At 42.8% G+C, this 27,032-nt stretch overlaps 1 protein-coding gene across 2 annotated transcripts in view; it reads right to left on the reverse strand.

Moving 5' to 3' along the window:
• Window positions 1-21,359, reverse strand: part of CTCF (CCCTC-binding factor) — a 55,590-nt gene extending 34,231 nt beyond the window's left edge. For both annotated transcript variants that reach the window (XM_075995710.1, XM_075995709.1), the window contains exons 1-2: window positions 21,138-21,359; window positions 16,748-16,864 (exon numbers count right to left, since the gene is read on the reverse strand). The gene's annotated coding sequence lies outside the window, so the exon portion shown is untranslated. The remainder of the gene's footprint in view (window positions 1-16,747; window positions 16,865-21,137) is intronic.
• Between the last annotated feature and the right edge of the window lie 5,673 nt (window positions 21,360-27,032).

Consider the following 27,032-nt stretch of genomic DNA (forward strand, 5'->3'; position numbering starts at 1 on the left):
AAATTAGCCGGGTTTGGCGGCACATGCCTGTAGTCCCAGCTACTTGAGAGGCTGAGGCAGGAGGATCACTTGAGCTCAGGATTTTGAGATTATAGTGAGCTATGAAGACACCATTGCACTCTAGCCCATGTGACAGAGCGAGACCTTTTCTCAAAATAAATAACTATAAACAACCTAAAAGTCCAACCACAGGGGAACAGTTAAACCTGGGAAATAATACATCCATAAAATGGCATATTAGACAGACATTAAAAATGTTTTAATAAAATACTTAATATGGGGAAAATGTTTGTTCCATATTTAAAAGGAGGGAGGCAGAGAGGCAGAAAGGAATAGTCATTAAGAGCCAGAGACCAGCATCCCAATCCTGGTTCTTCTACTAATTAGCAGTGTGACCTGGGGTGAGATATGCTACCTTCTGTGCCTCAGTTTCCTTTTTTGTAAAATGAGGAAAATAACAGTACTCACTTAATAGGCTTTCATAAAAACTAAATGAAACAAGGCACACATGGTGCCGGTATATTGTGCTTCTTTGTATCCTTATAGGTCATCCAGAAGGCACTCAATATGGCTAGCTGAACAATATATAACCTTTCCGTTTCGTAGATTTCTAATGAGATTCCTAGAATCTAATCTTATCTAAACCTTAAATAAATTTTCCCCACAAAAAGGACTTTTTGATAAACTAACGGGTTTCAGTAGGATGAAGGCAGCAACCTGTTAACAGAACCTGGTGATTGACCAAATCTGAGAACGAAGGGAAAAAGAACCAAAAAGGAACAGAACAAGCTGGGTGCACAATGGCATGTATCCGTAATTCCGGCCACTGAGGAGGCTGAGGCAGGAGGATTGCTTGAGCCAAGGAGTTTGAGGCCAGGCGGGGCAACATAGCAAGACCCCATCTCTTAAAAAAAAAAAAAAAAGAGGAACAGAACAGCCTCATAAGCTGGTCTTCTTAGTCTCTTCAGAATACTGATGTCACAATAAACCTTCCTAAAATGAGGCTCAAAACTCATGATGGTTGATACCAACTCCCAGATCTCTGCACAATTTGTTTCCATCCATTCTATCTACCTAACTTCACCTCTATTTCCACATCAGTGTCTGTAGTCTTGTCCCCTCCCAGCTCAAGTCATCCTCTATTTGTCTTCTCAACCTTGACCAGTGCATACTGATCTTAAGTTTTGTTTTGTTTTGTTTTAAATGTAGTGTAATGTTCTACTGTAGCATAATGTTCATTATGCTTTTTTGCCTGAAAGACTATTAGCTTTTTAAGGACAGGAACTATACCTTTTACTTCTGTATCCTCTATAGCAATAGATATAAAACAGTGTTAGGTAAAAAGTAATGAGTGCCATTATCATATGAAATATATCATATAAATGGTTTCTGCACAGGACAAGAACAAGAAGGGAATACGGAAAAACAAAACACTGCTTATATGCCAAGTGAAAGCTCAACTACATGAATTTACTTCCTTTATTGCTTTGTGCCATTTCTTAAAAGAGAAAAATAAAAAGTCCCTAAGGCACAATTATAGGTTAGATTTTTAAAAACACAGCCAGGTAAAAATAAAAGCTAATTGTGGGCCGGGCGCTGTGGCTCACGCCTGTAATCCTAGCTCTTGGGAGGCCGAGGCGGGCGGATTGCTCAAGGTCAGGAGTTCAAAACCAGCCTGAGCAAGAGCAGGACCCCGTCTCTACTATAAATAGAAAGAAATTAATTGGCCAACTGATATATATATAAAAAATTAGCCGGGCATGGTGGCGCATGCCTGTAGTCCCAGCTACTCGGGAGGCTGAGGCAGAAGGATCACTCAAGCCCAGGAGTTTGAGGTTGCTGTGAGCTAGGCTGACGCCACGGCACTCACTCTAGCCTGGACAACAAAGCGAGACTCTGTCTCAAAAAAAAAAAAAAAAGCTAATTGTGAACACACTGATTTTTGAAGACACTAAGAACTAAGATCTAGTAATTTAGTAATGTTTAGTAATCCTAGACATTAAGATCTAGCTATATGACTATATGGCTACAGGGCAAATGTGTCAGACCAATTTCCAAAGGAAACAACCAAATAACATTTTATATTCACCACTGCAGAGTTTAATCATTTGGGGAGACTGGCTATTATAAAACATACATGTACCAACCAAGAATAATCTATGTGTACCAAGAATAAGATAGTAAAGAAATACGATTTCCGGCTGGGCGCGGTGGCTCACACCTGTAATCCTAGCACTCTGGGAGGCCGAGGCGGGCGGATTGAGACTCTGTCTCAAAAAAAAAAAAAAAAGAAATACGATTTCCAAGACTCTGTTTTATATATAACACCATCACAACTTTTTGTTTAACATACTACTCTGTTACAAGGGACAACTGATTGCTAAAAACCCCAACTTATTTCCTGGAGGAGATTAGAAGATTGCCTACACTCTTTTGGCAAGAAATAGCAGTCCCTAGTCCCCATGAGCTTCCATAAGCCACAGCAATTCTGAAACAGTTTTAACATGAAGGTCACCCAACAAGTAACCTAACAAAGGCCATTATGAACCACCAGACATCATCAGAAGGCAGAGAACAGAGGAGATACCCTGTAGCTTTCTCTTTTCTGCATTGTTAAATTAGGACATTGACTGAAAAGCCTAGTCTGGTGTTCTGACTACAAGGAAAATTAACTGCCATTATGACAAGGAATTAAAAATAAGTAATCAGTTTCTTCTGAAAATGAAAGGAAAAGCTGAGTGATTTTTACTAGATGCAAGTGCACTAGCCAAAACAGCTAAAAATTATTCACTCTTCTAAAATAAAAGCTAGGTTTAAAAGTCAAATAGAATAACCATTTCACTCTATTTCTGAACATATATACATCATCTTATCTGAGAGCTTAAGACACATCAAAGCAAAGTATCATGACGATTAATAGCTGTGAACTAGTACCAGCAAAGCTGCAGAAAGAATACAATAAAGAACCAGGAGTGACTGAATGGGGAGGATGACTCGGACTGAGAGGCAGAAAAACATTAGCAACAATTTCTTTCATAGTGATTGTGAATGGGAGCAGCCTTTATCTGAAGCAGCATTCACCCATTTACTCACAAGTACACTTCCCCTCTTCTCTGCCACTGACTTTAAAAAGAGAAGTTAGGGTTGTTTTTGTTTAAGAAGTAATTAAAAGAGAAATAACATTGTTTAAGTTAAAAGAAAATTCAAAGCATCCCAGTATTTTTAACAGTCCCCCCCATTTGCTAATATTAAAGGGTTACAGTCAAAACAATTATCCTAATACCTACTTAGAAAAAAAACCTATTTAAGAAGCTTTGAATCTAGAAATAAATACTAGTAAAATACTTATAATGGCAACAATGAAAACTACGATACAAGGGGAAAAAAGTTCTTTTGCTACAAAGAATAACAAATGCTAGAGGAATAATTCTTTCACCAAAAGGTGCCCAATGCTGGTATGGAATTTCTCTTCTAAAAAAAGTTCTAACTGCTCTTTTTCAAGTTAATGGGAGAAGCGGGGTATTAGGTTGCTGTACACCATAGAAAGTGTCCTGTGGGCTGTAGGAGAGCAGAGAAAGAGCACACATGCATTGGGGGCAGCATATAATCAGTACTGTGGCAGAGTGTTGACTCTCAGATAAGCTTTGTCTTCTGCACGGGGCTCAATGCTTAGAGAGCTCCTTGTCTGGCAGGGAGATGGATGGAACAATAAATAGTAGCTATGTAGCGTGATGAGTGCTATAAAAGGTTAACACACTTTCCACCACTCTGGCACAAACGATGGCTTCAGTGAATGGAGGAGGGCTTTAAGAAGAGGAATTGCTAACGCTGGATCTTAAAAGAGGAGATGGACCTTGCCTGGCAAACTACAGTAGAAAGGAGCATTCTAGCAGAGGGAATGGTATATGAGAAAAACTTAAATATGTATGGAATTAGATAAATTTTGTGCAGAAGAAATTGAATGTAACCAACTAGAACTGTACTAAACTATCTAAAATATATTATTATGATCTGGTTTCGGAAGCCAGGTTCTAGCCTTTCATTAAGGGTAGTCAGTTTTTCTCACTTACTGGACATTTACACACAAAACCAAAGATAATGCTTATCTGGGAGTCAACACTGGTGCCACAGTACCAACTGGAGGCAGCCACCCAAGCGCATGCTGTCTCTAACTGCTCTCTAAAGCCTGAATGACACTTTTGCTGGCACAGAGCAACCTAATGCTTCCCCTCTTATTCTCCTGGGAGTATAGAGACCACCAGATTCCTCCTTGCCCCACTCCGGACATAGCTATATTCCTGGAAGCAGCTCAGAATTAGACTGTCCTCGGAACAGTCCTACAGTCTTTTCATCACTTGGAATATGAGAAAGGCTGAGGAATGTTTGGAAAGTCTATCATTTTGAATCATGTAGGATTTACACTACACCTAACAGGTATTTCTATGAATTCTGAGCTGATGCTACCTGAGCCAGTGGTCCCCAAATACAGATTGTATCAGAAACACCTGGTGAGCTTTAAAAGTTAGATCAGAAATGTTGATTCAGTAGGTCTGGGTGGGGCAGACATTATTTCAAAAGGTCCCAGGGTGATTCTTATATAGAATCTCTGTTGACCATGGTTTGGAAGCAACACCTACAATATGATAGTAATTGATTCTAAATATAGGTCTAGGCCTGGCGTGGTGGCTCACGCCTGTAATCCTAGCACTCTGGGAGGCCGAGGCGGGCGGATTGCTTGAGGTCAGGAGTTCAAAACCAGCCTGAGTAAGAGCGAGACCCCGTCTCTACTATAAATAGAAAGAAATTAATTGGCCAACTAATATATATAGAAAAAATTAGCTGGGCATGGTGGCACATGCCTGTAGTCCCAGCTACTCGGGAGGCTGAGGCAGGAGGATTGCTTGAGCCCGGGAGTTTGAGGTTGCTGTGAGCTAGGCTGACGCCACGACACTCACTCTAGCCTGGGCAACAAAGCGACTCTGTCACAAACAAACAATAAATAAATAAATAAACAAACAATAAATAAATAAATTTAGGTCTACATAAATCCAAACTACTCAAATACCCATAGTTTTCCAGTGTGAGACTTTCCTGTTCATTCTTTTTTTTTTTTGAGACAGAGTCTCGTTTTGTTGCCCAGGCTAGAGTGAGTGCCGTGGCATCAGCCTAGCTCACAGCAACCTCAAACTCCTGGCTCAAGCAATCCTCCTGCCTCAGCCTCCCAAGTAGCTGGGACTACAGGCATCGCCACCATGCCTGGCTAATTTTTTGTATATATTAGTTGGCCAATTAATTTCTTTCTATTTATAGTAGAGACGGGGTCTCGCTCTTGCTCAGGCTGGTTTTGAACTCCTGACCTCGAGCAATCCGCTCGCCTCGGCCACCCAGAGAGCTAGGATTACAGGCGTGAGCCACCACGCCCGGCCTCCTGTTCATTCTTTTAGATAAAAATCTACCTCAAAACTAATATGATCCTCACCTAAGCAATAATGAAATGTATGACTTAATGAGTAAGTCTTGAAGTTTCATCTCTATCATGGGTACCACCAATTTTTTTTTTTCCCTTTTAGATAGGGTCTCACTCTGTCACCCAGGCTGGAGTACAGTGACATGATCACAGCTCACTGCAGCATCAAACTCCCAGGCTCAAGCCTGCCTTAGCCTCCCCAGTAGCTGGGACAGTGGCAGCACATGCCACCATGCCCAGCTAAGGTCTTGCTATATTGCCCAGGTTGGTCTTAAACTCCTGGCCTCAAGCAATCCTTCTGCCTCAGCCTTCCAAAGTGCTGAGATTACAGGTACAAGCCACCACGCCTAGCCAGTACCACCCACATTAAACAATATCTCTGGGTGGTAAGGACAAACTCAAGGCATGACAGAAAGGAAAAAGGGTGAAAAAAAACCAAACCCAGAGAAATGGACATACTTGAAGGGTGAACTCATAGTTTTGCAATGTGTATCTCAGTGACCACATAGCTACTGCCCTAATGTCTCTATAACCCAGGACTGACTCACAAAGACTACTTACTAAAACCAAAACCATTTTTATTTGGTAAAGGGGTCTCCTATAAGGTTAGCATTATATCAGACACTAACAGCTTAAATTCAACAATGCATACCTGTACAAATAGTATCATAGTAATAATAAATAGCAATATAATGTCTTTGAACAAAGATCAAGGAACACTTTTTTCCTTCCTGGCTGCTTGAGGATGGACCACCATTATGAATGATATAGTAACTATCCAGATAAGGAAGTTCATGACCAACCAACCACTTCAGAGGAAAACAAATGGTCATCGATGTCCTTCAGTTTGGGAAAGCAACAGTACCAAAGACAGAAATTAGGGAAAAACTAGCCAAATGACATCACAGTCTAGTCAGAGCAACAGAGCAAGATTCTGCCTTAAAGAAAAGAAAAAAATCTGCTCACGCCTGTAATCCTAGCACTTTGAGAGGCCAAGGCAGGAGGATCTCTTGAGCTTAGGAGTTCAAGACCAGCCTGAGCAAGAGCAAGACCCAGGGTCTACTAAAAATACCACAATGGATGTCATCTTTGTATTGGAATCAGACCTCTCTTTGGTGATGGCAAGAAAACTAACTGGTTGGCATAATTTATAATTCTTTGGATTATACAAAGAAAAACAAACCCAAACACAGGCTTACAAAGGCATGGTCTGTACGAAAAGAAAAAGATATCAGAAAAGCAACAAAAGGAATGCAAGACCAGAATGAAGAAAGTCAGGGGGACTGCAAAGGCCAATGCTGGTGGCTGGCAAAGTAAAGATTCTGCAATGATGTTATCTGTAGCCATTGTGTGGATTTTTCACAAGAGGATTAATACACACTTAAAAAAAAAAAATCAAGGAATAGTTACCAAAAAAACCCCAACAACACAAAAAACCAAAATGACATCTTTTTTTTTTTTTTTTTTTGAGACAGAGTCTCACTTTGTTGCCCAGGCTAGAGTGAGTGCCGTGGCGTCAGCCTAGCTCACAGCAACCTCAAACTCCTGGGCTCGAGTGATCCTTCTGCCTCAGCCTCCCGAGTAGCTGGGACTACAGGCATGCGCCACCATGCCCGGCTAATTTTTTATATATATATCAGTTGGCCAATTAATTTCTTTCTATTTATAGTAGAGACGGGGTCCTGCTCTTGCTCAGGCTGGTTTTGAACTCCTGACCTTGAGCAGTCCGCCTGCCTCGGCCTCCCAAGAGCTAGGATTACAGGCGTGAGCCACAGCGCCCGGCCCAAAATGACATCTTTAAGTGAGTTAAATAGCATAGTAGCATAAAATAAGGATAATAGTTAAAGCATTCTTCAACAGCTAAGAAGAACAAAAGAAATCTGAGAACAGGCCAGGCGTGTCAGCTCATGCCCATAATCCCACACTTTAGGTGGCCAGGAGTTTGAAAGCATTATTGCACTCCAGCCTGGCCAGACCCTCTCTCTCTCAATTAATTAACTAATATCTGAAAAACAGAAAAAGGATATTAATGTATAGAACACAGTAAATGTAGAAGTTTAAACAACAAAAATCCAAAAAGTCACTTTGAACTAAGATTATCAAAACAAGTATTTTTTCAATTTGACTATTTCTTAGAAATAATGAAACAAATATGTATGTGAATGCAGGCAATAGCTTAATCAAGAAATTGGAGCTGGGGGTGAGTATACCCAAAAGACACAAAAAGGAGAGAAGAAGTAGTAAAGATCTTGTCTGACAAGGGGGCAGAAAGAAAAAAAAAATTACAAAATAAAATTTATTCCAAAAAGGAAACCAAGAGTCTCAAGATAGTCTCAACATATACTTAGAACAAAAAAAATCTTAAATAGGAGTAGAAAGTTGTAAGACACAAACAAAACAGAAACACAAGAAATGCTAAAAAAGAACTGAGATATCCTCCATTATAAAATAATTTTGTATCACACCTCTGTAAATGTGAAATATCTTATACCTGTTTTATGACACCTGTTAGTAAGCATGCTATGCCAGAGCTGTTATATCATAGTTTATTTAAACAAATAAACAAAAGGTAGCAGTTGAAATAATTTAGAACATTCAGTGGTCCAACTGGACTACACTAAAAATAGAGTATATACCAAATAAATACCAAACCAACACCTGCCTCCAAGGATGGTCTGTTCTTATCACAGATAGATTATCAAAAGATTCTGAAAACTCCTGGATTAAGAAAGACTGAATAAGCTCAAAATCTTTATAGCTGTGGTATCAGAAACTGAGCTTTAATATTAGTGACAGTCAGAGACTAGTAATCCACTGTGCACATGAACTTTTTTTTTTTTTTTTCGAGACAGAGTCTCAATAGAGTCTCACTTTGTTGCCCAGGCTAGACTGCCATGGCATCAGCCTAGCTCACAGCAACCTCAATCTCCTGGGCTCAAGCAATCCTTCTGCCTCAGCCTCCCGAGTAGCCGGGACTACAGGCATGTACCATCATGCCTGGCTAATTTTTTCTGTATATTTTTAGTTGGCCAATTAATTTCTTTCTATTTTTAAGTAGAGACGGGGTCTTGCTCTTGATCAGGCTGGTTTCGAACTCCTGATCTCGAGAGATCCACCCGCCTTGGCCTCCCACAGTGCTAGGATTACAGGTGTGAGCCACCAAGCCCGGCCTGAACAAACTTTTAAAAAAGCTGAGGGCAGGCTGGGCATGGCGGCTCACGCCTGTAATCCTAGCACTCTGGGAGGCCGAGGAGGGAGGATCTCTTGAGCTCAGGAGTTTGAGACCAGCCAGAGCAAGAGCGAGACCCCGATCTACTAAAAAGAGAAAAATTAGCCAGGCATGGTGGCGCATGCCTGTAGTCCCTGCTACTTGAGAGGCTGAGGCAGGAGGATCACTTGAGCCCAGGAGTGTGAGGTTGCTGTGAGCTAGGCTGAAGCAACAGCACTCTAGCCTGGGCAACAGATTGAGACCCTGTCTTAAAAAAAAAAAAAAAGGCCGGGCGCGGTGGCTCACGCCTGTAATCCCAGCTCTCTGGGAGGCCGAGGCGGGCGGATTGCTCAAGGTCAGGAGTTCGAAACCAACCTGAGCAAGAGCGAGACCCCGTCTCTACTATAAACAGAAAGAAATTAATTGGCCAACTAATATATATAGAAAAAATTAGCCGGGCATGGTGGTGCATGCCTGTAGTCCCAGCTACTCGGGAGACTGAGGCAGCAGAATCGCTTGAGCCCAGGAGTTTGAGGTTGCTGTAAGCTAGGCTGATGCCACGGCACTCACTCTAGCCTGGGTAACAAAGTGAGACTCTGTCTCAAAAAAAAAAAAAAAAAAAGAAAAAGAAAATATATGAAATAATTAGATACAAAATAAATACAGCAGGAGATTCTATGAAACCCAAAGACTATTCAGAGCCAGTATATGGAAGAATAAAAATGGCATAAGCACTTGTTCTACATCTGTGACCTTGAATAAATTACTTTGCTTCTGAGTTTTCTCATCAGTCATCAGCTTACCAGATGCCTTAAAATTTCTTTTGGCTTTAGGCAACTACACTTTTTTAAGGTTATCAATTAGATTAATCCTTATAGGTAAGAAGGGAACCAGTATTTCCACTTTACAGATAAAAAACATAATATCATCAGACAGGAAATTTTAACAGCTGTACATAGTGAGGTTGCACACAAGCACGGAGTAAAAGATGGTTGTTTTCTGGCTTTGTAGTCCCCTTGTCTGTAGTCCAGAAATCAAAGGCAGAAGTCTCTGAAACCCAGCCATATGAGGACAACTAAGGCACACCACACTCTACTGAGCAGCACCTATGGCTGCAGTCTAAGAAACTTAAAGAAGAATCTCTGTGTCAAGCAAAAATGCCAAACATAAAATACTATCAATCTACCCACTAGACTGACCCTTTCCCTCCCTCCATCAGGATATGTTTTAAACTAGGAAAGCTGCTTTAAAGTCAAGGATTAATCATTGTTTGTATACCCTTCCTCTCTCCCCACTGTATACAGACCATTAAGATATATGATCTTTTTTTCAAAAGCCTTCAGCAACTGAAGACATTTTAGGACCCCATTTCCTCCTTCTTTGTTGGGGAAGTTAATGTCTATCATCTACTTCTTCCCAAAATAAGAACAAGGGCATTTAATTTCAGTGTGAACAATACGTAGAGCATTTATAACTATATACTTGATAGTATAATCTATTTAACCATTAGCTAAAACATGCCCATCTACAAGTCACTAAACCGTTCCCATTAGTACAGTGGTGAGTAACAAAAAGAAAAACAGCAGTCACTAACCCAGCAAATATCTACTACTGAAAACAGTTAAGAACAGGATCTAAAAAGGTTTCTAAATAAACAGACATCTCAAAATCTATGCACTCAAACTTAAAATTAACTTGGCTCTCAAAAGTCAATTTACTCTTTTTTTTTTTTTTTTTTTTTTTTTTGAGACAAGGTCACTCTGTCACCTAGGCTAGAGTATAGTTGTAGTGATGTCACTATAGCTCATTCAGCAGGCGTCTTCAAACTATGGCCCGCGAGCCACCTAGCACATTTATCCAGCCCTCCAGGAATTTTTGCCGCTGCTGTCTGTCCTGCTTAGCAGCCAACTCCAATGGTCTGAGGGACAGTGAACTGGCCCCCTGTTTAAAAAGTTTGAGGACCCCTGGCTTACTGCAACCTCAAACTCCTGGGCTCAAGCATTTCTCCTGCTTCAGCCTCCCCAGCAGCTAGGACTACTGGCACATGCCACCTTGCCCAGCTAATTTTTAAAAATTTTTTGTAAAGATGGGGTTTATGTTGCCTAGGCTTGTCTCAAATTCCTGGCCTCAAAGGATCCTCCTGCCTCAGCCTCCCAAAGTGCTGGGAATACAGGTGTGAGCAACTGCATTCAGTCTAATTTACTCTTATTTTGGAAATAATTCAAATAATGAGGAATAGGCAGAGATAAAGTATTGGAGGCAAAAAGCTAGGGCCAAAAACAAGGAACTACTGTCCCCAAAGGAACTAAAATACACACACACACACACACACACACACACACACCACTTAACATCCAAGTAATTTGAAGTAACATAGGATATATAACAAAATGTTCGTAACATATAACATGAAGAAAGTATTAACTTTTCATTATTAACATTTTGTACTGTTTGAAATATTTTCCCCTTGTACATACATATATTTCTATAGTCACTCAGATTTGACAAATCCCATGTGCTTATATTAAATGTGGTAGTCACAGAAAATTTGTATAGCACAATTGTATCTGGTTTTAAAAATTGTATTATATGTACATGCCAGTTAATAAAAGCATAGAAAAAACCCCAAAAGTCAACCCACCAAATGTCTGGGGAAAGAAAGTAAAAGGCTTTTTTGGGTTTTTTTTAGGTTCTAATGTAATTCTACAATTATTAAACTCTTGCAAAGAATGAAACTAAAGCATTACTTAGAAAATATTTTTTAAAAAAAAGGTTTTTTAAAAAAAGTTTAAGACCAAATTTAAGTGAGGAAAATTCCAAGAACTGCCTCTGCAACCTTAATGCCCTCTAACACTAAGGCAAATACTGTATCCTCCTCTTGCTTCTCTCTCTTCCTGGCTGCACTTCTGCTAGTGCTCTAGCAAGGCTCAATTCCACTCGAGAAGTCTAAATGTTACTGCCAGAGTAAACCAGGTGAAAACTCCTTTTATCATTTCATTATATTTATCAGAAAGCTTCAATGCTACTTCCTGCAAGCAATAGGAGAAAACTTAGATAAGCAAGAATATAAACCTATCTGTAGGTTTTATATAGACATTCTGGTTTATCTAGCTCTTTGAGAACTTAAGTTTTAAAAAAAATCTCATTTATATCCATGGTTCTTCCATATATATATTATATACATATTTACTCTCACATGAGATCACACTGTACATATTGTTTGGTAATCAGCTTTCTTTTTGTGCTTTATCTCAAATATCTTTCCATTTCAATATGATCTTATACATAAAAGGGCTACACATTCTATTATATAAATGTATCATAATTTAACCAGTCCCCTATTGTTAAATATTGTCATTGTCAAATTTTGGTAATTCTGCTTGTATCTAAGAAAAACAACGTATTTCCATTATAAAAAAACAATGTTATACAAATTATTCAAAACCATCAGAAAGTCCCCCCAAAGTAACCATCCTCTCATTATGTTATTTTTTCAATTTTATTGTTACTACCAACCATTCACCAGTCATATTAGTTGTTTTGTTCTGATTAGTGTTTTCATGACTTTTTTCCTAGGCATTCTTTCATCCAAACTTACTGAGCTCCTGCTATTTGCCAGGTTTTTGAGATTTTTTTTTTCCCCTTTTATCTTTTGGATAGACAGGATCTTGCTATGTTGCCCAGGCTAGCTTTGAACTCCTGGGCTCTAAGTAATCCTCTTGCCTCAGCCTCTCAAAGTATTGGGATTAGAGACCTGAGCCACTGCACCTGGCTGAGGATTTTCTTTACTTTTATTCCATATGAATTAATTTTTTGGTACTTATTTTTTTTTTTTAAAGACTAGTTGTCAAGTGCAGTAGTGAGAAAGGAGAAAGTAGAACAAAGAGTTCAATCTGTAACTAATTAAACAATTGAGATAACTACCTTCAGACCAGTCAGTACTATGCTTTAAAAAAAACTTTCTCATGAGCATTTTGCTGGTTAATATAGTCTTCCCAATCATCATCATCTTTTTTTTTTTTTTTTTGAGACAGACTCTCGCTTTGTTGCCCAGGCTAGAGTGAGTGCCGTGGCATCAGCCTAGCTCACAGCAACCTCAAACTCCTAGACTCAAGCAATCCTTCTGCCTCAGCCTCCTGAGTAGCTGGGACTACAGACATGTGCCACCATGCCTGGCTCATTTTTCTATATATATTAGTTGGCTAATTAATTTCTTTCTATTTATAGTAGAGATGGGGGTCTCGCTCTTGCTCAGGCTGGTTTCGAACTCCTGACCTCCAGCAATCCGCCCACCTTGGCTTCCCAGAGTGCTAGGATTACAGGCATGAGCCACTGCGCCCAGCTTCCAATCATCTTTTTTTAAAATTCATTGTGTATCACTTCCAAAATAGGATATGATCTTGTTCTTTTACTCTTTTCTCTAATGCTCAACAGATTTTCTGATAAATCTAACCTACTTTCCTCATCCATAATTTTCCAATTTAGTTCATTTAACTTTTATATTGTCTGGTGGTCATCACTGAAGTTTAATGCAAAATATATATAATGACCAACTACAATTATTGGTTTACCTCTATATAACATATTATAGTTTACAAACATATATCCCTCTCACCCCTTGCCAAATAATATTTCATTTACCTGGGACTGCAAACTTGTTCAACCTCTGTGGAAAGCAATATGGAGATACCTTAAAGCGATACAAGCAGATCTACCATTTGATCCAGCAATCCCATTACTGGGCATCTACCCAAAAGAACAAAAGACATTCTATAAAAAAAGACACCTGCACTCGAATGTTTATAGCAGCACAATTCACAATGTGGAAACAACCCAAGTGCCCATCAATACATGAGTGGATTAATAAAATGTGGTATATGTATACCATGGAGTACTATTCAGCTATAAGAAACAATAGTGACATAGCACCTCTTGTATTTTCCTGGACAGAGCTGGAACACATTCTATTAAGTGTAGTGTCCCAAGAATGGAAAAATAAGCACCACATGTACTCACCAGCAAATGGGTATTAACTGATCAACACCTAAGTGGACATATAGGAATAACATTTATCGAGTGTCAGGTAGATTGGAGGGGGTAGAGGGGTATGGGTATATACATACATAATGAGTGGGATGTGCACAGTATGGGGGATGGACACACTTGAAGCTCTGACTGGGGGGGAAGGGGATAAGGGCAATATACGTAACCTAAACATTTGTATACCCATAATATGCTGAAATAAAAAAGAATACTTCATTTATCTGCCATAAGCCTATACATTTTACAAATGAGGAAAGGGAGGTCCAAGAAAGTCACTTCTTTTTTTTTTCTTTCTCACTCCAAGTCATACACTCTAAGAAAGTCACTTCTAATGGACCTGTCCAAGGCCACACAGCTATTAAGCTGGATGGCCACGCCTTAGTGCCCTAACACGATTAAAATAAAATTTTATGCTTCTTTTGTATGTCCTGTTATACTTAAATCAGAGTCTCTTCTCCAGAAAGCCTTTCCCAACATCTTTCACCAATTCTTGTAACTTACCATCCCTCGCTGCACTCTTAACACATTTTTATCAGAGCACCAGCAATACTTATTTACAGGTCTCTTGTCCCATAAGTCTGCTTAAGACCCTCAGGAAAAGGATACTTTTCTTATTCATCTTTGAAATCCTAGTACTTAGGGTAGTGCCTAGCACAAAGTAGAAAGGCAAGTGTTTAAAGTATGCAATTAGCACATTATAGATGTTCAATAAATACTGCAGGTACAACACAAGCACATTTGAGCTGATCCAATTTACATAATTTCACAGAAAGTTACACTTTAGTATATTTAGAACCAATTAACTTCAAATATAAAACCTGGGGCCAGGCACAGTGGTTCACGCCTATAATCCTAGCACTCTGGGAGGCCGAAGAGGGAGGATTGCTCATGGTCAGGAGTTCGAGACCAGCCTGATTAAGAGCGAGACCCCGTCTTTACTATAAAATATAAAGAAATTAGCGGGACAACTAAAAAAATATATAGAAAAAATTAGCCAGGCATGGTGGCGCATGCTTATAGTCCCAAGCTACTTGGGAGGCTGAGGCAGAAGGATTGCTTGAGCCTAGGAGTTTGAGGTTGCTGTGAGCTAGGCTGACGCCATGGCACTGTAGCTGGGCACCTGAGCGAGACTATGTCTCAACAACAAAAAAAGTAGTGCTTCTTAAATGTTTCCACTGTAGTACCAGGGAGAGAGCACTTATCATCCCCAGGTACTCATACCTCATTTTGGTGAAAATCTATGTTATCTTAGTCCTACAGCTTGCATTCTGTTCCAAAAATGTGTATTTGGGCCGGGCGTGGTGGCTCACGCCTGTAATCCTAGCTCTCTGGGAGGCCGAGGCGGGTGGATTGCTCGAGGTCAGGAGTTTGAAACCAGCCTGAGCAAGAGCGAGACCCCGTCTCTACTATAAATAGAAAGAAATTAATTGGCCAACTAATACATATAGAAAAAATTAGCCAGGCATGGGGGCGCATGCCTGTAGTCCCAGCTACTCGGGAGGCTGAGGCAGCAGGATTGCTTGAGCCCAGGAGTTTGAGGTTGCTGTGAGCTAGGCTGACGCCACGGCACTCACTCTAGCCTGGGCAACAAAGTGAGACTCTGTCTCAAAAAAAAACAAACAAAAAGAAAACAAAAATGTGTATTTGTTTTAATATAACAATATTTTTAGTTTCTTACCAGTTAAATTACATAGTTCAAGCTCACTGCCCCCTCAATGAGCATAATTAAAGCCCCAAGAAGATGGGTCATGTTTATCTTGTGACTTCAAATACCCCAGAATCATACCACCTTATACTCCCTCCCTAAGGGTATTCACATTCTAGTTTGAGAAACAGGGATCTAAGCTAGCCATAACACTTAAAAGTGATCAACATGTTCCTATAAACCCATTCCCTAAATTCTTAAGGTTAGGTATTGGAACAGTTTTTCAAATCAGTAGTGCTTCTTTTTTCAGTAGCTTATTAGTATGTACTCAGTGTCAATACTTCTAGAAGAACCTGCAGGGCACAAATTATTTCTGGAGAGAGAGAACACTACCACACAGACCTTGTCCTTTCCATCTAGCATGATACCAAGATGGTCATGTGGAAAATAAAGATTTGAAGAATAGACAAGAACTTTCATTCCTATTTCCTCCTCCTCTCTATTTGCTCCACGCACAGCTTGACAAATCTTAGTAGTCACTTAGATGATTCATTCACATAAGCTTATCTAATTTTGGCATTTGTAATTTCCACCTCTACACTCCTTTTTGCCATTACACAAGTACAATTAAATTATTTTCACATTGTTCTAGGGTATAAAAGAGATGTGCTTTCTGGTAGCCCAAGAAGAGATAATTTTTACATCAGAACGCTACTTTGTTGTTTACAATATCCCAAAGCACAGCAGACCCTAATATTTATGAGAGGCCTATTTAAATTCCATATAATGTCTATTACATTTTATTGTACAAATTATAAGCCAAAGTAAATTGATAATGACTCTCACAATCTGATGCAAACATGGGCCATCAGCTGAGCTCACTCAAATTAATTAAGAATTTTTATCCAGGATAACAGCTTTCCCAAGAACAGGATTCCATCTGTTTCTCATCAAAGTTACAAATTTGCCGTAGGCCATGGACTTTTCAGGTCATTTGCCAATAGTCAAAATATACATTCCAAGGGTTACTACAGAAAAACAGCCACCATTTCTTGGGGTGTTCCTGTTTAGATACTTAGAGTGGTACTTAATGCTTTACACACACTCTTACTAACTCTAGGAATAGCCTCTGAAATTGGCATCATTATTCTCCCACAAGTAAGGACTGAAGGAGTAGACAGGTTAAGTAACTTGCCCAGCATCGCCCAGCCAGTATGTGGTAGTACAGAGTTTCAAACCCAGAACTCTCTGATTATAAAGCCTGTATGCTCTCAATCACCTGATGTTCTGAATCTCCTATACTCAAAAATCACCCAGCAAATATAACCCCAGGAGGGTAATATTACTCCCATTTTTAAGACCAAGAAATGGAAATAGCACTTACCTCTCCGTGGCTGCAAAGTCAGTTTGAGGAGGGAAAACAGAAACCAGCTCTCAAGCCCCTGGTCAGCAATCTGTCCACTAATGCATCTTGTTCTTTGGCTCCAGGTCCGTGATCATTCTAAAAAAGAAACACAAATCATTTTATGAACTTTAAATTCACACAAATGCACATATGCTATGAAAAATAAAACGAGGGCAAACTCAAGACTGATAAAATTGGGAACAAAACAAAACGCTTATTAATATGTCATGTCACAAACTGAGCCATTCCATAAATGTCTACCAAGCCAATAACAAAACAATTATTTTTTTAGACATCTGCTGAATACATAAGGGACTAAAGATTTGTGAGTATCACAATAGTACTCCACTATAATTTTGCAACCAAATAACAAGCACATGTATTTACACTACCAAAAAATTAATTCTTATAGGTGCAGTAATCACCCCAGCCCTTTAACAGTTTATTTCCTTATCTTTAACAAGTAGTGGTCTTACTGATTAAGTTAATTTAGACCACCACGGGGACTGTACTTTTCAGTTTAGTAAGAAAACTATGGGAGAAGCTTTCACTGACCTTTGAAAATCCTACAAGCACAGTAATAAAATATCTTTTTTAGTCAAATAATGGAATATCTTATTAGCTGACATTTTTCCCCCTAAATTACAAAATGAACTGTCAAGCTTCAAGCAATGGTAGAGTGGAACTTACCTCTATAGAAAAAAAGAAAATCCTAAGTAAAATGAAAGAGCTAAATTTGAATTAAGAGTTTCCAGAAAATTTAGCATATGAGATACATCTAAGAGGAAACCCTCTCATAATAAACTAAAACCCACCAAACTAAGCTGATATAATACGTTCTTCGATGAAACTAAAAAAAATTCTCCCTCCTGAGAGGCAATTTGTAACAACACAAATAGAGGATTAGTGTATTTAGTCCAAGAAACACTTTTGTATTGGAGTCCATATACCATCATTAGCATGCCTCAAAGGGAATGAAATTTTATGCCCCTGAAAACTCTAACAGTGACCAAAAGGGATAAAGTATGTATGTGGGAAATGTATACTTACCCTTGGGCTATATGTTAACCTATATGCAATATCACACCTTTGCACTCAAATACTAAATCACAGAGAAACTGCACAAAGATAACCACTGGGAAGACATGAAGATAGTGACTAGAGAAAGTTTAGAGTTGTTTAAAAAAACAAATGTGAGCTAGGTGAATTGCCTGAGGCTAGGAGTTCACACCAGCTTGGGCAACACAGCAGGACTCAGTCTCTACCAAAAAAAGCTGGGTGTGGTGGTACGCCTGTAGTCCTAGCTACTTGAGACGCTAAGGCAGAAGGATAGGCTGAGCCCAGTAGTTTGAGGATACAGCAAGCTATGATTGATTGTACCACTGCACTCCAGCCTGGGTGACAAAGCAAGACCCTGTCTCTAAATTAAAAAAATAAACAAATGTAGTATGACACATCTACATAGTCAACCGAGAATCATGGTTTTCAAAGTTATACATTATTTGTCATTATTGTTCTTTCTAAACCTGTATATTCTTTTACAAACTCCTAAATTATACAAGTCTTAGTTATCTGAAGAAGGACCTAATTTTTGGCAAAACTGCCTGAAGTCATCTGGAGCCAAGAGAGTTAAATAAAGTAGACAGATAGCCTGGTTTAAAAAAACAAGAAGTCTATAAAATAGATGATGTGGGGCAATCGTGATGCCAGCAGCATCCCTGAAGCAGAAAAATAGTCTCTAGAGGTGACTTTCTGCCAGCAGGCACTACTGTGCAAGGTTCTGCCACAGGACTCCGCCCCAGGGCCTTAGTCAGCCACAGGTGGCCTCTGCCAAGGAACTCCCCAAGCCACTCAGAGAAGTCCCAGGTGAGTGCCCTCATTTTTGTGTGTCATTTCCAACAAAATCCTAAAGCTCTTAGAATTTGAGTACATCTTAAGGATAACTTTTACACCTCCTAAATTTTCTTATGTAGGTTGAAAAGAGTGGGTTACAACTATTCTTAAATAAGCAGTATTTTCTTCCTTTTTTCATTCCTATTTTAATCTTCCTCATACCACTGATTTAAGTAACTAGGTCCTTTGGGTTACTCTGACATATCAATTCATCCTCAATTTATTCTCTCTGTAGATCTAGTTTTCTAAAAAAAAAAAAAAAAAAAAAGTATAATCCCTGGCATACAGGAATCTCAAAGGATAGCAACTGTGTGGTCAAGGTCTATATTATTCAAACAGCATAAATGATGAATAAGACCAAGAAGCTGATGACTGCCTACAGAACAACCAAACCAAGAAGCAAAATACCATCTGTGGAACACAATGCTAACCTGAGAAAACAAGCTTTACTCTTGGCTCAATTACAAACCTTGCTCATTTTAATTTTTAACCTGCATGAAGCTATTTTAATGAATATGCCACTTAACCACAATTTCTAAACAAAAACTGAAAAATCACGAAAGAATGCAATGAATTACACAAGTGGACTAATATGTTAGATAATTAAAGGTGGTTCTATTCCCAAACCCAACACTCCATCAACACTAGGAGAATTATTTAGTGTAATTTTATGGGGAGGGGCAGCAGAAACATTTTGTAGGGTTCAAAGAAGGGATGTTGAAAGAGTGGCCTATGGAGGCAGATTGCTACAAGAACCTACAGATTGAGATTATATACCGCCGACCAGACAACTTTGTTTAGCAAAGGCTGTTTTAATTTCCTCCTAAATTTAACATAGCTTTCCTTCCTAAAAAAATGTTAAACTAGACTTTTCTCTCTTCAAAGCAACCCGAACTGATACATCAACTGCTGCACAGTACTATATTAAGGTACTAGAATATTTAAGGAAAAACCAAAAAGAGAAGACTTCAGCAATTCAACAGGAAGCTTTTTAATGATGAAAGAAGACTTAAGGACAGAGTAAATTTAAGTATATGCCCTGTTAACTTCCTTCCCCACCTATGCAGCTGTGGAATTTTAACTTTCCTAGTTCATCTAAACTTAAAGTATAAAGAGTTTACGTCTGAGAATGTTTACTTAATGCTGAACTCAGGTCTACAGGAGGTCAACTACTAAAGAGTAGTTACATTAGACGCAGATATTTATAAACCATCTGAAGCGAGGGACCCAGAATTCAATTACAACATCAACCCTCATATTTCAGCATATGGGCAAATTACCAGTCAAGAATAAATTCATTCTGCCCTACTGGCGCTTTAGATCGGGTTGCACAATCCCGAGGCAGAACTGCTTTCGCCTAGAGCATCAGGTACTAAGAAGTGTAATACTAAGTTACCGTCAGGACACTTTAAAGCGTGGGTGGGAGGACTCAAGGGTCGCCTGAACCAACTTAGCCTATACTCCAAATTCAGGAATTTGTCACGTTACTTGAGATCAGAGTCAAATTAAGTTTCGGTCCCTTTGAGATCTCTGAGCGCACAAAGTCAGGCTGCTATCACTCCAACAGGCTGGGAAATCCGAGCCTGGCTGGAGAAAAACTATTTGGTGCGGAACTCGCGTCTTTTCCGCCACTGGTGAGGGGCCGCACGGGTCGGGTCGAGCGAGGAGCCCGAGCGCGAGTTTAGGGGCGCAGCGGGGCCCAGCGGGGGCGGCGAGCGCGCGTCCCCCCGCCCGCTCAGGCGGCGTAGAGGTGCGAGCAGCTCAGCCAGCCTTGCAGAGGGAGCTCTCGGCAGCTCTGGGGTCCCTCTGCTCGCAGCCGCAGCAGCGCCGCCTGCGCCACTCGGCGGAGACGGAGACCAGCAGCGGTGACGCGCGGACTGCGAGCGACCGCCGAGCAGCCAGGGAGGCACGCAGGGCGGCCGGGTAGGTTCCGGGGACCGGGAGGACTGGAGGAGGGGCGGCCCGAGACGCGTCGGCCCAGGCCCGACACTCATGCGGCACCGGGACTCGGTTGTGCGCTCGGCGGCAGTGGGTCTGGACTCCTGAGCGAGGCGGTAGCCGAAGCCGGGGCGCGGAGATAGCGCCTCGGCTGAGGCCACCCGCCGCGGGAGGGGCGGAGGGCAGAGGGCGGGCCGCGGCTGGGCGATCGGCCGGGCCAAGAGCCGGCCTCGAGGGCAGAGACAAAGGAAGGAAAATGGAGTCGCCGGGCGCGCGGGCCTCTGTCGCCGCCGCCGCCCGAGGCCTAGCGCGCCGCCAAGAGGGAGGCTTAGCAGGCGGGGGTGGGGGTGGGGGGACGGCCGGGCCACGGCGGCGACGGGCAATGGCGGCGGCCGCGCCGCAGCAGGGACGGTAGAGGGAGACAAACACCCCCCGGCGGCGGCGCTGGCGCCGGGCTGCAGCCAGCGCCGACCGGAGCGGCCCCATCGTGACACCTAGAGGCGGCCCGCGAAACCTCCTCCACCCCGGGCCCCCTTACCTCCGCGCCACACCCCCCGCAGCGCCCGCTCCGCCGCCGCTCCACCGCTCCGGCCACCTGGCGTCCCCGGCCAGCTCTGCGCGCCCGCACCGGCTACCGCCGCCGCCGCTGCCGCCAAAGAAGCAGCTCCGCGCACGGTTTAATCGCTCCACAGGCTCGGACACAAAATGGCGGCGGCGCGGTGCAGTGCGCCTGCGTCGGCGCTGCCGGGGCCGCGGGTGCTGATAAGGGAAGGGACGGGTGGGGGGGGCCGGCCGGGCGGCGAGTGGAGGGCGGGGGAGGAAAGGTGAGGGGAGGGGTTGGCGCAGGGCAGCATGGGAGGCGGCCCCGGGCGCCAACTTTCAAAAGCGGGCGCGATGGCGTCACGGGACGCGCCGCGAGTCGCGTCGTCACGCCGCACGCGCCCTCCCGCGCCCTCGCCCGGTCGCGCGTGGGCTCTGCGGGCGCCGCGGCGTCCGGGTTCCTGTTGGGTGCGGCTTCCTGGGCGGAGGCTGCCGCCACTGGGCAGTCCTGGGTCCTGGCCCGTTTGACCTGATTCCCTAGCTGCTGTCTGCGGCTTCCTGAACCCGTAAAGGGTTGGAGGAGTGGGGGTGGGTGGAGAAAGCGCGCGCGGGGCCGGGCTGTGGGGCCGAGGAAGCTCCTGGGCCCGCCCCGCCCAGTCTCCGCCCCAGCCGGGCCCGCCCCGCCCTCTGAACGCCGCACGGCTGCCGGCCACCGAGTAAGGCACGGCCAGTCCCCGCGCGCTCCCAGCTGCTCGAACACAATCCAGTGACAGCAAGAAGGTCTGTCCTTGCTCGGCGGCTTTCGGTGATCTTTCCATTCTCGAAGAGGGCCTCCTGAAACCGGGTGCGAGAGAAGAGGGCGAGGGCCTCCTCCTGGTGTCCCCAGGCCGCCTCAGCCCGGAGAGGCAGCGGAAGACCAGACTTGATGCTTTTAGATGACCACAGAGCAGTTGTCTTTTACTGAAAGGACTATCTGTATTGGCGCAGCACTGAAAAGACTTCCTGTATTTGGCGCAGTGTAATTCTGTATTTAAAACGTGCATTTCTCGTCTTTACCTGGGTGCTAAGTTCTCTGTGGGTGGAGTCCTTCAGCCCCTCCTCCTCCCCAGGAGGGCCTGCGGACTCTACCCAACCAGCGGTAAAGTTGACCGAGACTGCAAGGTATTCTGGTGGCTCCGGGAAGAGTACTTATGGGAATATGACTCACGACTGTATTCCCAACTCTCTTAGATATCGCAGATAACAAACGGACCCAGCTTCAAGGAAGCAGCTTCTCCATCCAGCTGATTTTGCCGTTGTGGGAATGCTGGCCCAATATTGACAGATACTGTGTTTTTTCTTAAAGGAATCAGAAATCTGGATTTTTAAAATGTAAAAAAGTTGATGGTGGCAACTAAATCAGATGTTTTTAAACTTCATGAGCTGATTAAACCACACATGTGGGCTGTGAGTTTATGATCCCTGGCTTGGAGGAAAGAGTGAGGAGAAATTCCAAGGCCAAATCCTGGGACACTCCAACATTGAGAGAGAGAGAGAGGGTAATGGAGTAGGAGGCTGGGAGGGAACATCCAGGAAGACAGGGGAAATCAAGAGTGGAGTTGGCGCTGTGGTTCACGCCTGTAATCCTAGCCCTCTGGGAGGCCAAGGCGGGCGGATTGCTCGAGGTCAGGAGTTCAAAACCAGCTTGAGCAAGAGCAAGACCCCGTCTCTACTATAAATAGAAACAAATTAATTGGCCAACTAATATATAGAAAAAATTAGCCGGGCATGGTGGCTCATGCCTGTAGTCCCAGCTACTCGGGAGGCTGAGGCAGCAGGATTGCTTGAGCCCAGGAGTTTGAGGTTGCTGTGAGCTAGGCTGACGCCACGGGCACTCACTCTAGCCTGGGGAACAAAGCTAGACTCTGTCTCAAGAAAAAAAGAGTGTTGAGTTGTGGGATGGAAGGATAGAGAAGGTTTCAGGTGGGGGAGGCATCAGCTGTGTCTAATGCTGCTGAAAGGTCTGGTAAACTTGGATCAAAGACATGGCTGTTGGATTGATCACCTTGGACATCACTAGAGAATGCCACTGGTGACCTCGGCTTGATCCATGTGGGTAAATCAGGGATGTAGACCTGACTGAATGGGTTGAGGAGTGACTGGGAAAGTGAGGAAATGGAGGCAACACATGTAGGAAACTTGAGAGACGTGTTGCTGTGAAGGGAACAGAAATTTGGGAATAAGTGTACAAGGATGTGGGGTCAAGGGAGATGTTTTAAAAGATGGCAGGGTTCTAGAACATGTTTGTGTGCCATTGGGAGTGATACAGGAGAAAGAAGCCTGCTTGACTCCCCTAGGAGTGAAATCCATGGAGAGATATAAAAAAACAGGGAGGAACCTTGGACAGGAAGAGGGATGGATGCTTCTACTGATAAGGGCAACAAAGGTGAAGATGGAGCCAGTTGCGGTGGCTCATACCTATAATCCTAGCACTCTGGGAGGCCAGAGGCATGTGGATCGCAAGGGTTCGAGACTAGCCTGGGCAAGAGCAAGACCCTGTCTCTACTAAAAATAGAAAGAAATTAGCTGGACAACTAAAAAAAAAATTATATATATATATAAAATTAGCTGGGCATGGTGGTGCATGCCTGTAGTCCCAGCTACTCGGGAGGCTGAGGCAAGAGGATCGCTTGAGCCCAGGAGTTTGAGGTTGCTGTGAACTAGGCTGACACCACGGCATGCTAGCCTGGGCAACAGAGCAAGACTGTATCTCAAGAAAAAAAAAAAACAAAGGTGAAGATGGATGTAAACACAGGGAGGGAAAGCAAAGTCTTAGTAGGACTGCCTTGGAGGCAATGGGTACCCATTTGAGGTTTGTGATCATGAGTTTAAAGTAGAACCAGTTGGCCTGCTATGGTTTTTCTCCTGCAACATTCAGCTGCTTGGGTGTAGACGTGAAGAAAAGGGATAGTTTGGTCTCTCAACACCAGGACCCAAGTTTTTTTACTCCTCATCCCAGTTTCTTATATGATTAGATACTATTCTAAAAATGTATGATTAGATACTATTCTAAAAATGTATTTGAGAACTTTACATGTGCCTCCTCTTTGTTCAGAAACCAAATTATCCCATTTCCCTCTTATATACACATTAACACTCAAGCATATAGAAAAAGCAAACTTTGAAGAGAATTACCTGGCCGGGCGCGGTGGCTCACGCCTGTAATCCTAGCACTCTGGGAGGCCGAGGCAGGTGGATTGCTCGAGGTAAGGAGTTCGAAACCAGCCTGAGCAAGAGCGAGACCCCGTCCCTACTATAAATAGAAACAAATTAACTGGCCAACTAATATATATAGAAAAAATTAGCCGGGCATGGTGGCACATGCCTTGTAGTCCCAGCTACTCGGGAAGCTGAGGCAGCAGGATTGCTTGGGCCTAGGAGATTGAGGTTGCCGTGAGCTAGGCTGCTCTAGCCTGGGCAACAAAGTGAGACTCTGTCTCAAAAAAAAAAAAAAAGAAGAGAATTACCAAACAGATACCTCTGGAATATTTGCATTATTTGCATTTTGCATTCTCTTCAGCCCCACCCCCACAGCAAATAGCTCATGATACTTAGGAACTTATGTACTAAAACAATCAAGCTGACTTGCATTAAACCATAACTTTCTAGTATCTTTAACAATCTCATTAATTCAGCTGGGTGAAGTGGCTCATGCCTGTAATCCTAGCACTCTGGGAGGCCAAGGCAGGAAGATCACCTGAGGTCAGGAGTTTGAGACCAGTCTGAGCAAGAACACGACCCTGTCTCTACTAAAATTAGAAAAATTAGCTAGGTTTGGTAGCAGGTGCCTATAGTCCCAGCTGCTCAGGAGGCTGAGGCAGGAGAATCCCTTGAGCCCAGGAGTTTGACATTGCTGTGAGCTAGGGTGATCCCACAGCACTCTAGCCAGGTGACAGGGCAAGACTCTGTCTCAAAAAAAAAAAACAACAAAAAAAATTCACTTTCTCTAAGACTACCTCAAATCATCCTCCTTATCTTTAAGAGTAACCTAAAAGAACATCTAAAGCTTCAATGTGGGCAAATATAAGGCAGTATGTTTAAGGCAGGTGTCCTCAAACAATGGCCCGTGAACCACATGCCGGCCGCCTAGCACATTTATCCCGCCCTCGGGGTGTTTTTGCCACTGCTGCCTGCCCTGCTTGGCAGCTGACTCGTCCCAGGCCCACAGTGTGCACTCTCCAACAATCTGAGGGACAGTGAACTGGCCCCCTGTTTAAAAAGTTTGGGGACCCGTGGTTTAAGGGGAAGAATCCTCAATTATATTTTACAATTATACCTACAAACTATATATGAATCATATTACCATATTTACAACTTTTTACCTCCAAGATAGCCCTAGAGCCTGCTTTCTGACAAGGACCCTATATGCTGCTCTGATATATGGCTAAGAAAATGCTAAGGATCACTAGGAAGGAACAAAAGGAAATGTTTCCTTATAGGAAATCATGATGTGTCCTACTTCATGGAATCAGCTCCAAAGACTAAGGAACAGAAAACCAAACCAAAAGGATAGGATGTTTCAGGCTGGAAAGAAAGAAGTAGACAGGGAATAGTAATATAATGAAAGTCTGTGAAACAGGATGATAAAAAATAAGGACAAGTTTGTTCCCTGAAGTACTAACCCAGACTACTACACCCATGAGAACTAGGAGCCCACTCTGATTTACAAAGAGATCATTATCCCAAGAGGTGGTACAGGCTGAAAATATACATAGGTTTAGTGTTGGCAAGGTTATCTCGCAAGGGAGATAAGAGATTACAAGGGTATCCCTTCATTTTTTGAGAATGTGAAGGAGGGTTCTTCCTATGAACTATCTCTTAGGTTTGTAGTCCACAGGAGTATCCAGGGCATTATCAGCAGAAGTCTGTCCAGCCTACCACAAGGCATTGGTAAAGTCACCACATTTCAGGGTCTGGCCCTCAGCCTCATAGGCAGGACCAGAAACCCTGTGTGGTTTGTACCCTGAGAGCGGATTCCTTCCTCAGGGACTTGTCAGATGCAAGGAAGCTTGAAAGATAAGCAGGGTGCTCCTTTACTCACTGGCAAGTGGACCAGTGTCCTCGTGCTGGCAAAAGGCACATTGTTTCTCTATAGGGGAGCATTTTAGAAAGCTTTTCTCTTTTTCTTTTTCTTTTCTTTTTTTTTTTTTTTGAGACAGAGTCTAGCTCTGTTGCCCAGTCTGGAGTGCTGTGGCATCAGCCTAGCTCACAGCACCTCAAATTCCTGGGCTCAAGCAATCCTTCTGCCTCAGCTTCCCAAGTAGCTGGGACTATAGGTGTGCACCACCACACTCAGTTAATTTTTTCTGTTTTTATTAGGGACAGAGTATTGCTCTTGTTCAGGCTGGTCTCAAACTCCTGAACTCAAGCAATCCTCCTGCCGCTGCCTCCCAGAGTGCTAGGATTACAGGTGTGAGCCACCATGCCAGGCCTAGAAAGCATTGATGAGCAGTTAATTAGGTTAAGAGATGTTAGTTATGGCTCACACCTGTAATCCCAGGATTTGGGGAGGCCAAGGTGGGAGGATCACTTGAGGCCAGCAATCTGAGACCAGCCTGGGCAACCAGGAAGACCCCATTGCTACAAAAAATATTTTAAAAAATTAGCTGGGTGCAGTGACTCACGCCTGTAATCCTAGCACTCTGGGAGGCTGAGGCAGGCGGATTGCTCGAGGTCAGGAGTTCGAAACCAGCCTGAGCAAGAGCGAGACCCCGTCCCTACTATAAATAGAAAGAAAGTAATTGGCCAACTAATATATATATATATATAAAAATTAGCCGGGCATGGTGATGCATGCCTATAGTCCCAGCTACTCGGGAGGCTGAGGCAGAAGGATTGCTTGAGCCCAGGAGTT

The sequence above is a fragment of the Microcebus murinus genome, chromosome 20 (assembly GCF_040939455.1).
Source record: "Microcebus murinus isolate Inina chromosome 20, M.murinus_Inina_mat1.0, whole genome shotgun sequence".
NCBI classification, from domain to species: Eukaryota; Metazoa; Chordata; class Mammalia; order Primates; family Cheirogaleidae; genus Microcebus; species Microcebus murinus.